General features: G+C 32.2%; 1 long non-coding RNA gene across 1 annotated transcript; it reads left to right on the top strand.

The window, feature by feature from the left end:
• The first annotated feature begins 4,093 nt into the window (after positions 1-4,093).
• Positions 4,094-4,894, top strand: LOC145156839 (uncharacterized). The gene is made up of 3 exons (XR_013736938.1): positions 4,094-4,145; positions 4,227-4,362; positions 4,750-4,894. It is a non-coding gene; the product is annotated as an uncharacterized LOC145156839 (long non-coding RNA).
• Positions 4,895-12,156: the final 7,262 nt, after the last annotated feature.

The following is a 12,156-nucleotide window of genomic DNA, read 5'->3' as shown; positions in this document are numbered from 1 at the left end:
TAGTATCGAGTTTCACGACTATCTTAAGGAATGTGGAATTGTTTCACAATTGACGCCACCTAGGACACCACAGCTTAATGGTGTGGTTGAGAGGTGCAATCGAACCTTGTTGGACATGGTTCGTTCCATGATGAGTCGAGCTTTGTTACCTATCTCATTCTGGGGGTATGCCTTATAGATTGCCGCCCATATCCTTAATCTAGTCCCAACTAAAAAGGTTTCCAAAATACCTCACGAGATGTGGACAAGGAAGGTTCCCTCATTAGCACATATCAAGGTTTGGGGTTGCGAGGCTTTCGTAAGACGAGAGACTCACGACAAGCTCGAACCTCGTAGTGAGCGTTGTATTTTCATCGACTACCCACAAAAATTCTTTGGATATCTCTTCTATAGACCGAGTGACAATGTTGTCTTCGTTGCGAGGAGAGGGGTTTTCAACGAAAGAAAACTCATATGCCAAAAGGACAGTGGGATGCAAATTGACCTTGAAGAGCTTCAAGAGTTGAGTGATGAAGGAACCTCAAACACAAGCGCTCAACCCGAGGAGGAAACTCCAGTTGAACAAGTTGACGAGTCCTAACCTCTGAGACATTCCAGTAGAGTTAGAATGACACCTAAGTTTTATGGTTTCCATATTACTACAGATGGTGATACATTTATCAGTGATAGTACACTGGTAAATTTGGATGAACCTAACAACTACAAGGAAGCCATGGAAGGCCCCGAGTCTGCAAAATGGAAAGAGGCTATGGACAGCGAGATTCAGTCTATGTATGACAACCAACTTTGGAACTTGGTTGACAATGTACCAGGTCGTAAGACGGTCAGGTGCAAATGGATCTTCAAGAAGAAGACCGACATTGATGGGAAAGTACACACTTATAAGGCGCGATTGGTTGCGTAGGGCTTTACTCAAACTCATGGAGTTGACTATGACGAGACCTTCTCACCAGTAGCGAAGATAAAATCTATAAGGGTTATGCTAGCCATAGCTGCATTTCATGATTATGAAATATGGAAAATGGATGTCAAAACCGCTTTCCTAAATGGGAAGTTGGCTGAAGATGTTTACATGAGTCAGCCAGAGGGTTTTGTCAATGCAAAGTATCCTAATAGAGTGTGTAATCTTGAGAAATGCATTTATGGATTGAAACAAGCATCTCACATATTGAGTCTTTGTTTCGATGAGAAATTCAAAGAGTTTGGTTTTCCGAGAAGCGAGGATGAGTCCTGCGTATATGTCAAAGCTAGTGGGAGTATAGTTAGCTTTCTTGTATTGTATGTAGATGATATACTTATCATAGGAAACGACATCCCAACCTTGCACGAGGTTAAGTCCTGGCTTGGGAAGTGTTGTGCTATGAAGGACCTTGGGGAAGCTGCTTACATTCTAGGGATAAGGATATTGAGAAATAGAAGTAAAAGACTAATAGGACTTAGTCAAAGTACCTACTTGGACAAGGTGTTGAAACGTTTCAGCATGGAGAAATCCAAGAAAGGAGAATTACCTATCCCGAGCAATACCAAACTGAGTAAGGCTCAGAGTCCGAGTACCGATGCTGAGATAGCAGAAATGAGTTGAATACCATATGCTTCTGCAGTTGGCTCGATCATGTATGATATGACATGTACTCGCCCTGATGTGGCTTTTGCTTTGAGCATGGTCAACAGGTATCAAGGGAATCCTGGTAGAGCTCACTGGACTGCGGTAAAGAACATTCTCAAGTACCTCCGAATGACAAAGGACTGGGTCCTTACCCTCGGTGGGAGTGATGACTTGAGAGTGACAGGGTATAGTGACGCCAACTTTCAGACCGACAGATTGTGGAGTGTGGACTTGTACACTGTAGGTTTCGTAAGAAACCTACGGTTTTAATTTTTTTTTCAGTTTTTTTCAAAAAAAAAAAAAGTTATCCTATATACAAAAACTACTCCTAATCAACAATACAGTAAAATTTTGATTAAAAATGGACGTACCTCATTGTTCTTCGGGTGCTCCATTGAGAGAAAATAGTAAACAATTGAAGAAATAGTAGTCAAGTTTAACAAAAAAGTAGTCATATTTAGCAAAAAAGTAGTAAATTTTAGAAAAAAAGTAGTCCAATTTACCAAAAAAAAAATAGTCAACAAATTCAAAAAAGCAATCTATATTTTAGCAAAAAATTATTTTATCAAAATAATTGTTAAAAAACTATTTTATATTTTACAAAAAACAATTTTTAACAAAATAATTGTCAAAAAACTACTCTACATTTTACAAACAATATTTTTAATCAAAATAATTCTAAAAAAAATACTCTATTAAAAAAATAAAAATAAATAAATAAAATTGTAGCTTTTTAACCCAAAACCGTAGACTTCAACCCAAAACTGTAGACTTCAACCCAAAACCGTAGTTTTCATTAAAAAAAACGTAGATTTAACCCAAAACCGTAGGCTACGGTTTGGGGAACCGTATTTTATAGAGAGAAAACAGTAGGTTTTAAAAAAACCTACAGTTTTATATCTTCAAAATGAATTTTTTTTATACTAAACACGAAACAGTAGACGAATTAGCGAAACAGTAGACGATTCCAAATACCTACGGTTTCGTGGGCTATTTTAGGACAATTTCTAATTTTTGGCTAAAAATAGTTAATTACTTTCTTAATTTGGCTAGGTTAGTAATTAGCCCGTGTGATTATGTTTGATGTTATTATTATTTTTAATTATGTAATAAGTTAGTTTTTGGATGTAATATAAAACTAGAAAAGGACGCGCGGCTCCGCCGCTTTTGGACTATGTCATAGAAGTTAAATATCGGCAAACTTTAAAATATGTATTGAAAGTGTAAATCGCCACAAATAATGGAGAAAACCGACACCCCCTGAAATTAGATTTCAAAAGTGTACAACAAAAAGAAAGAACATTGATGGAGAAAAACCAAAAATGTTGTGGCTATAATGTAAAAGTTGCCAAAGTTGGAAAAATATGGTGGCAAAAGTCTAAAGAAGGTTTTTTGTGTTTTTTATGTCAAAATGTAAAAGTTTTGACTGCAAGGTTGAAAAGTGTCAAAGTCACTAAAAATTTATGGCAAAAACATCAAAATATAAAAGATTTGACTGCAAGGACGAAAAGTGTCAAAGTCACTAAAGATTTGTGGCAAAAATCTAAAGGCACAAAAACTTAATCAAAACTTAAAAATGTAAAAGTTTTCACTTCGAGGACTAAAAATGTCAAATTCATTAAACATTTGTGGCAAAAACCTAAAGCAAAAAAGATTACTATCCATAAAGTCCCTTGGATTTAATATATATATATATATATATATATATATATATATATATATATATATATATATATACACGTTTTATTTTAGGGCTAATTATACAAAGTTTAGGTATAATGTATTACTAATTAAACATTTAAAGTTTCCCACGTAAAAAGAAAATTAAAAAACTTCTTAACAATATGAATGTTATCAATATTTGGTAATGGTTGTTAATAACACAAAATATTCTGATTCAAAATTATTATATATATATTAAAGTTGTTCACCAACATGAACAGTGAACTGGCCAAGTTTTTGGCAAAAATGGTCCATGTGTCGATTTGGGGCATATTTTGACATTACGTATATTCTTTGTCTATACGTGTTAGCAATCTACCGCGTCTTTATCTTCCCCACTGTATTGTGTCTGCACGTGTTGACGATCGTGCATCAGATCGATATGTTCTGGATTCTTCTCATATTTCTACTTCATACTTTTCTCGCCATCAACCACACATGATCGAAACTCCACTTGGCTTCCACCGTTTCTTTTCCCCAATCATATTACTCCACCATATCTTATCTAAACCGATTCGTGTCCCCTCTAACGTCTCACCCCTGCTACTCCAAACCACCATCGATTTATCCACTTTATTTCGACAGCGAAGCAGCAAGAACCAAGAACGCATTCCGGCGCTGCTGGTGTTGGTGGTGCGGCGACGTGGGTTGCTGGTGGCGGTGACTGGAGGCGTTGTAGTCTTCAGGTGTCGCAAATCGATTGCTTCGTGGCAGTTCTATTCCATCGCTACGAGTTCCGATCAATTTAGTCCAGGTAACATCGCTCACCACCATGGTCCAACCCACCGTCGCTCTCCACCACCGATTGTCCCTACAGGTCAGTTGACGTCTCTGATTTTCCTCTTATTCTTCTTTCTTTCTCCATTTCTGCTCTAATTCAGTAAAATTGGGTAACTAGGTGATTCTCCCAGGAACTCATGGTGTGCGAATATAGCTTCATCTCCTGATTTCCTTATTCCATTCCTTCACTGATTGAGCCTTGATTGCTTCGTCGATGACTACAACCCAGAAATCAGTTTATTTTGTTATTTAGGGTAAAGTTTTTGTATGATTGTTAAAACGATGATAGGAGGGAGCAATAACTACCTAAAAAAATTGTTCTTCAACTGCTAAAGAAGCATCAGACCTCTTTTTTTCATATTTAATTTCGTTGGTTTTTTGATTCTCCATTCTAAAGCTCAGTAAAGCCTCAACTGAATTATGCCCACCAACTGTTTGTCAAAATGCCAAACAGAGATTTTTGTTCTGTTACATCATTGCTTGCACATATGGTCAATGTAACTTCACCAAATCTCTGTAACTTGTGATTGAGGACAAATGCTTTTCTTGATTCAAATGATTGTTGTGTTAAATCATGGATTGATCCTAATGTTTTTTCCCCTTTTTTTTCTTTTATACTGAATTATTGAATATTTCTGCAGACACTTGAAATGCTAGAGAAGAAAGAAAAAGTGCTTCTGAAGAAAGTTGGTGTAAAGGTTGAACAGAGAAAGGAGTTCACTAGAGCGAAAAACAAAAGGGGTATTAATATTTAACCTTATTATTCTGTGCACTCTTAATCTCTTATTGTTTGCGAAATCAATTTATTCTAAATATGTTGTTTCTCATTATGGAATTATTCAGCTGCAATACAGAGTGTTTGAAGCGAAAAGTATTTTATGAACAACAAATTCAATAGCTTTGCAATTTTCAATTCCGTGTTCATGATCAAGTGCCTTTAAATTTTTGTATCATTATTAAATTTACTGTTGAAATAAGAACTTAGCCTCAGGTACTTACATGAATGTTGTGCCTTTGTTCAGGTTAATTGTTTGGTTCGATAATGTCAATGGATTTTTCAAGGTGTTTGCCCTCTATTGTCAGGTTTAGATTTTTACTGTTTGCTGATGCAACTTTTACTCATAAATATTTATTTATTACCTTTTTGTATGCATTGAATGCATCTTTAGTTTTTAGCCTGTTCATGGAATGGGCCCTCTTTATTTTTATATTTATGTGTTTTATATATTTTGCACTCATTTAGTTTTTCTTAAAATTGGAATTGATAATGCAATACCATACATACTACACAAAAATTGTTTTCAGTTGACCTGTTTATTATGATTCCAAATAAATTTTGGCTAATTGATTTCATTTGTTTTCAACATTTTGGTAAGAAATGGTAAAAGCTGCCAATTAAAAACTTACATCAGGTTAGTCACTTTATTTATTTGATTGGTCAAAATATCTATTTTTATTTATTTATATATTATTGGTAAAATTTCTCACTTTTGATTTTTTTTTCCGAGTAGCAGATTCAAAAAGCCTCTTGATCAACATCTATTGCAAGTTTATTTACCAAGAAATTTATCATCAGTTTTGGTTTGTTTGCAGAATTTTTGTTCCAAAATTCATGGTTCCAAGAAGAAGATGAATCAATCGAGTTCCATTTTGGCATGGATATATGTCAACTTTCAGGTCGAGATTTTCACGATGGCGGTTTCAAGTTTCATCATTATATATAACATTTCCCTCAAAATGGGAATGGAATGCATTAAAAGGTAAAAGTTTCCTGTAAAGGACTCGAATGCCCTGTCACTAGAAAAACAAAATTACAAAAAATGATCAAGACTTTGAGTTTTGTCGGCTTTTGTTTATTTACATTTTAAAGTTCAATATTCACTTTAACAATTTTAATAGTTATTCATATATTATTTATTTTATAATTTATAATTTCATACATTAATTTTTTTATCATCATGCATAATTTTCTAATATCCCGTTTTTTCTTGCCGATTCTTCTTTTTACATCAACATTTTTGATGAACCCATCCAATTGATATGGCTGCAGCACATGTAGCATGGATGCGTTTTGTTCTTCTCTAAACACATGACGATGATGTTTAAGGATTTTATTATTGTTCTTACTCAGTCTGATGCTGATGCTGGTGTTGAGGTTTTTATTAGTGCTAAAAAAAGTAAGTAATAATAATTTCCTTTAATTTATTTGTTTGATATAGTATATTTCTTTCGTTTTTCTGTTAGATCATTATATTTGTATACTCATTTTGTTTTGGATAATGTTTTGACCTTTTTCAGGTTGAGTGCTTTGGATGCCCTTGGTTTTGGAAGTTAAGTAACTAATTGACTTATTTCTTCTGACGAAAATGGTATAAAAATGCAGCTGCCGCCTCAGTAGAACCGATTATAATTTATACAGGAGGTCTTCTTCTACATGACGGGTAATTATAAAAGGAAAACTTTTGTAAATTGAATTAACCTTTTAAATTTTAATGATTAAGCAGAAGACATACATGTTGTTTATACTCTGGGTTCTGGGTTCAACATCAACCACTGCACCATTCGCTGAAATCAGGTTGTTCAAGGCCAATGGCTGAGAAATATTTGGAGGTTAGTTATGACTTTTTGCTCACCCATTAATCTTTAATCTTTTCTTTTAACAGTTATTTGTTTTTTTTATTCTATTTTGCATGTATTAATATAACTAACTGATCTTAGTTTTTATCCATTCAAAGATATTTGTATTTGTAAAACCATGTAGTCGTGTTGAAGGAGCAGTTACATAAACCAGAAAATACTGACTTGACCACCATAAAAATTAAAGAAAACAAGGAGGAAAAGATAGCATTACAATATTAGTAAAAGTCACACTTTAGAATGATAAATAATGATAATGGAATTTTTTTTATTTAAAATACAATTTTTATGTTCATTTTAGCTGCATTTAGTGATTGATTTCTCATTCTTTTTATTTGAATCAATCTCTTTTTCTTTTTCTTTTTATTACAGGTATTCATCCGTTTTCTTCAATTTTTCATTGAAATTAACTACCTGTTGAAGGCAATTATGATGATCATGTAGCTATGTACTCAAATTATAGGCTTATAAATTGATATATGGCTTCAATGATTAGAAGAATGTATATGTACATGTATTAAACTTATTTTCCATTTGATTTTTATCCAGCCTTGCAGAAGAATATAGTTGACCTAAAAGTTTGACTTTAGAAGTTAGCAAATCCCAAGTAAGTTTATCCTTTCCATTACCCGTCCAAATTTTTTACACCTGAAAAAGATTAAACTTGCCACATTTTTTCTTGTCATGTTACATATAACATAACTGTTTACTTGATATAAAAGATAAGTAGTCACATTTTTCCAACCAAACATGTGAAACCCTATGGAATCACTTGTGACTAGTTTGAAGATGCATCTTTCTGTAATTTTTTTCCCTTTTTCCTTATTTTTGTCGTTTATCTAGAGCACCTACCGATCTCCCCTTTGCGAATGAAAGAGAGGTCGGCTGAACGATACTTATCCTGATAATATACTTGCAGCAGTTTTGAAGCTACATTCTTTCAACTTGTGTTTTATTGTTCATTTGAAAAAATTTGTACAGCTTTTACATTGTTATTAAATTCTCCGAAAAAAACAACTTTTGGACTTTGTTCTTTTACTAAAAAAATCGTGATTTTAACATTTTTTTGTCGAAAATGCCCCTGCATATTTTTTACTATCTATGACTACACCACATACGTAACCGATAAACAAAAGTGTAAAACTCTAGTCTTAACCGAACCTCGCGAAGCGGGGTTTCACAGCTAGTTTACTTTAAAGAAACATTGCATTAATCAACAAGATATTTACGTGTCCCAAAATAAATACTCTATTTGATATCAGATACCACTTTTGGGGTCGTAACTATTGTTTTGAGCGTCTATATCTCAACAACTACTAGTCTACTTCTATTGTCGAACTATTTCATAAAAGGTATTAAGTTTTTTTTTTTTTTTTTTTTTGTTTTTTTTAATTTACCAAAACAAGTGTTACATATTCATACAACATTAACAATTAAATAAATAAACTCAATAAATGTTTAACTTATGTATGGGACTATGAAAAAGTAGATATCATTACCATCAAATAAATAAGTTCAAAAATCATAAGGTTAATGTCAACAAAATCATATATATATATATATATATATATATATATATATATATATATATATATATATATATATATATATATATATATGTATAGAGAGAGAAGTGTTTAAAGTATTTATTGTGTTATTGTATGCGGAAATGTACGTCAATCAAAATTAAATAACAAATTAAATAATTAAATAAATAAATAAAGGTAATTTAATAATTTGTTTAGTAACTTCCAAAAATAATCCCTGTAATCATGATGTTGACTTTTAACCTAATTTCTCCAGGTTTATAAAACCTAGAAGTCACTCCATCGACTAACGCCCACAGAAGATCGCCACCACCATCATTTGTTGTTGCCGCCACCACCATTGTTTGCTGTTGTCGCCGATCTCCAGCCGCAATTAGCTGTTATGGCCGCCGGTAAAACATCTCCACCCTCAATCGGCGTCTGATTCACCGAATTCGTCCCAATCAGCAACGAAAAATTGATATACCATCTACAAAATTGCGTTGCCAGATGAAAAGGGATGCGGAAACGACGATCTAGAGGAGTGCGAAAAGGGTCTTGTAGGACGAGAAGAATGAAGTTGTTGGATTTGAATTTGGGGAAGAATGGAGTGCGTAGGAAGGGACGACGCTGCGTCATACACAAACCCAAATCTGGTATGTTATTTATTATTATTATTATTATTATTATTAATTTGTTTTAATTTCAAGGCAACAATAAGAATGATTTATTACAATAAATAAAGATCCCATCTTTTTGAAACCCTTTTCATTCTTTAGGATGCATGGCAGTGGCATTTGTGGGTCAAAATCTGGAAGAGGATTTGGTATGTAATTCTTAATCATTGTAGTATTATTATTTACAGTTTTGCCACTTGAGTGATGGTTTTTTGTACCCTTGTTTATATTTTTAATGACAGAGGCAACATTTGAAGTACTGGCTAGGCTTAATGAAATAAAATTCAGTAGTGGTGTTATTGATGAGCTTTGGTTTCTTGACTTGCCTCGGGAATGTTGATTCCCCTCTGGAATCATGATGTTGGAATACGGGAAAGCAGTTCAAGAAAGTGTGTATGAGCAAAGCCGTGTTGTTCGTGAGGGTAGGCTTAAAGTCATTTTTACCCCTGATCTAAAGATATTCACTTGGGAATTCTGTTCAAGTCGCCATGAGGAGCTTCTTCCTCGTCGACTCGTTGCTAATCAGGTAAATAATATATATATATTTTTTGTTTTATTTATGTTATTTTTTAATAATTAAAAAATATTCTTTTTCGTTTTTGTGTTTTTGCAGGTGAATCAGTTGTTAGAAGTTGCACAGAAATGGCAATCGACAATTGCCGAAAGTGGGATCTGTTAGAATGTCCCGAATTAATATAATCATTGGTAAATGAAGTCCAATTCTATCATAATGGAATCACGAATTCCAATTATGTTGGAATGGAATATGAATATTTTCTCACTAATTTATTCATTGAATTTGTTTACACAGAAGCTGATGCTTGAAGAACGGACCACGAAATTTGAACGACGCCTCTTAGCAACATTATTCTTTTACAATGAATTAGTGTATTTGTTAGATTTTGATTTTTTTATCCCGATTTGAAAGTTTTTTTAGTTTATTCTTTAACAATAAATGTAATTCTTAGCAATTGTTACATATATTCTATAAGAATTAATGTAATTTTTGTTTTAATTCTTCAATTGCTGGTTCGAGAATTTGTTATTCTAATAGAAATATGTTCAAGAATATTTTTATTATTTTATGGTTCTAGAATACTATTTATTTTTGAACATACTCAAACATATTCTGTCAGAATGTCCGAATTAAAAACCTTATAATTCGTAAAATCGGAGTTTTAAAATTAATAGAATATATGATCCCTTAAAATATGCAAATTTCCTTTATTAAATCTATATTAATTGACTAAAATACCCTTCTAGTTAAATTAAATGGTATTTTTCGATTATATTTAATTCAATAATACGTATTAATCACTTTCTTAAAATAAGTAAAATGATTGGCCCACATTTATGGATACAATAACACAATAATTACTTTGAATATAATAACCTACGCATATATATATATATATATATATATATATATATATATATATATATATATATATATATATATATATATATATATATATAACAAGGAATCATTTTAAACTTTAAAACCAAGGAACCATTATATTTTCAAGTTTTGGAACTTATTCTTCATCGAAAAAAAAATCTTAAAATATTTAAATTCATAACTTTTTAACATCTTTCCATTGATATCAAATTCGATAATTTTTATTTTTATTTTTTTTGATCTGTTAAGATTCAAACTATGAATCTGCACAGATTCATAATGCAGATTCACAGTGTGAATATGTACAGATTCATTGTGTGAATCTGAACATATCATAAAAGTAAAAAAAAAATTATCAAATTTGATATCAATAGAAAGATGATAAAAAGTTATGAATTTTTATATATTTAGTTTTTTTTTTTTTTGATAAAAATTAAGCTCTAAAAGTTGAGAAAATGTTTGTTCCTTGGTTCTGAGGTTTAAAATGGTTCCTTGTTGAACCCTACCATATATATATATATATATATATATATATATATATATATATATATATATATATATATATATATATATATATAAAGTGTTTTATATATTTTCCTATAACATCAAACCTATATGACTTGTTATGTTTTTAAAAACTTATAATATTATTTTAATATCTGTTGAGATAATATCCAAGAAGAATAATTTAGAGTTGAAGGAACATATAGATTAACGTTTCAAACAAAGATAAGATTCACAAGAATACACGAGTAAGATTTCAATTTCATTAACGAGCAAGTTAGAACAATTCGATACAGCTGTAAAGAACTATTCTATATGCAAAACTCTTACCCGTTCAAGTCAATAGCTAAGCTGCGAACTTAAGGTAACAAAAATGTGCGAGATCGCAACTTGACTCACACAAAGTAAAGACATTACAAACAAGAACAGTACTATTCGACACAAGATAAAATACGAACTCTACAATCTCCCCCTTTGTGTCAATTTGCAGTTGTCTTACTTCTTGTTTCTTCGTAGATTCAAACACTTTCGACATTGTCTTCAATAAAACTGAACGAACTCCAATCCACCACTTGATCATATCAGATACGCACCTCACCTCATCAGAAGAATTTTTCTTGTACTTCTTAGCATTTGACAAGATTCAATTTAAAGCCACAGAAGAATACAAGTGCTTATCAATCAAATAAAACATGCCCTTCTTTTGAACTTCATTGTAACAACGTAAATTTCAAAACAAATTTTTGATTTTTAATCATATAACCTTCACATCACATTTCATAAAACTCGTTTATTGATTTTACAAAACACAATCCCTCGTTAGTTACTTATTAATCCAGGATCTTCGAAACATAATTCTTTTTCTGATGTGTACAATCATGCCAGTGCCGTCCCGCGATTCTGAGGAAACCTGAAACACATAACACAAAACATTGTAAACACAAAGCTTAGTGAGTTCCCCAAAATACCACATATAACACATATTAGCCACTCGAGGCTATAACTCTGTGGACCCTCTGGTCCTAACTCTGTGGACCCTCTGGTCCTAAATCTGTGAACCTTCCGGTTCTAACTCTGTAAACTCTGGAACATACACAACATAAATCACATAGAAATAATGCAGTACATCACAATCACATAAATAGCATATAAGATACTTTGTCATATAACTCTAATTACCACTCTAGGTAAAGTATAGTGAGAAGACTCACCTCGGGTAACTCGGTAAATCTCGAACTCGGTAAAAATCTGGTCTAGCCTCCGCCTAATCACATGGAATAAGTACTCTAATCAATACAACTCTCA

This window comes from Lactuca virosa, chromosome 2 (genome assembly GCF_052849685.1).
Source record: "Lactuca virosa cultivar CGN04683 chromosome 2, Lactuca_virosa_CGN04683_v6, whole genome shotgun sequence".
Classification (NCBI taxonomy): Eukaryota; Viridiplantae; Streptophyta; class Magnoliopsida; order Asterales; family Asteraceae; genus Lactuca; species Lactuca virosa.
The sequence above is the reverse complement of the archived record's forward strand: the minus strand, read 5'-3'. Positions and strand labels throughout refer to the sequence as shown.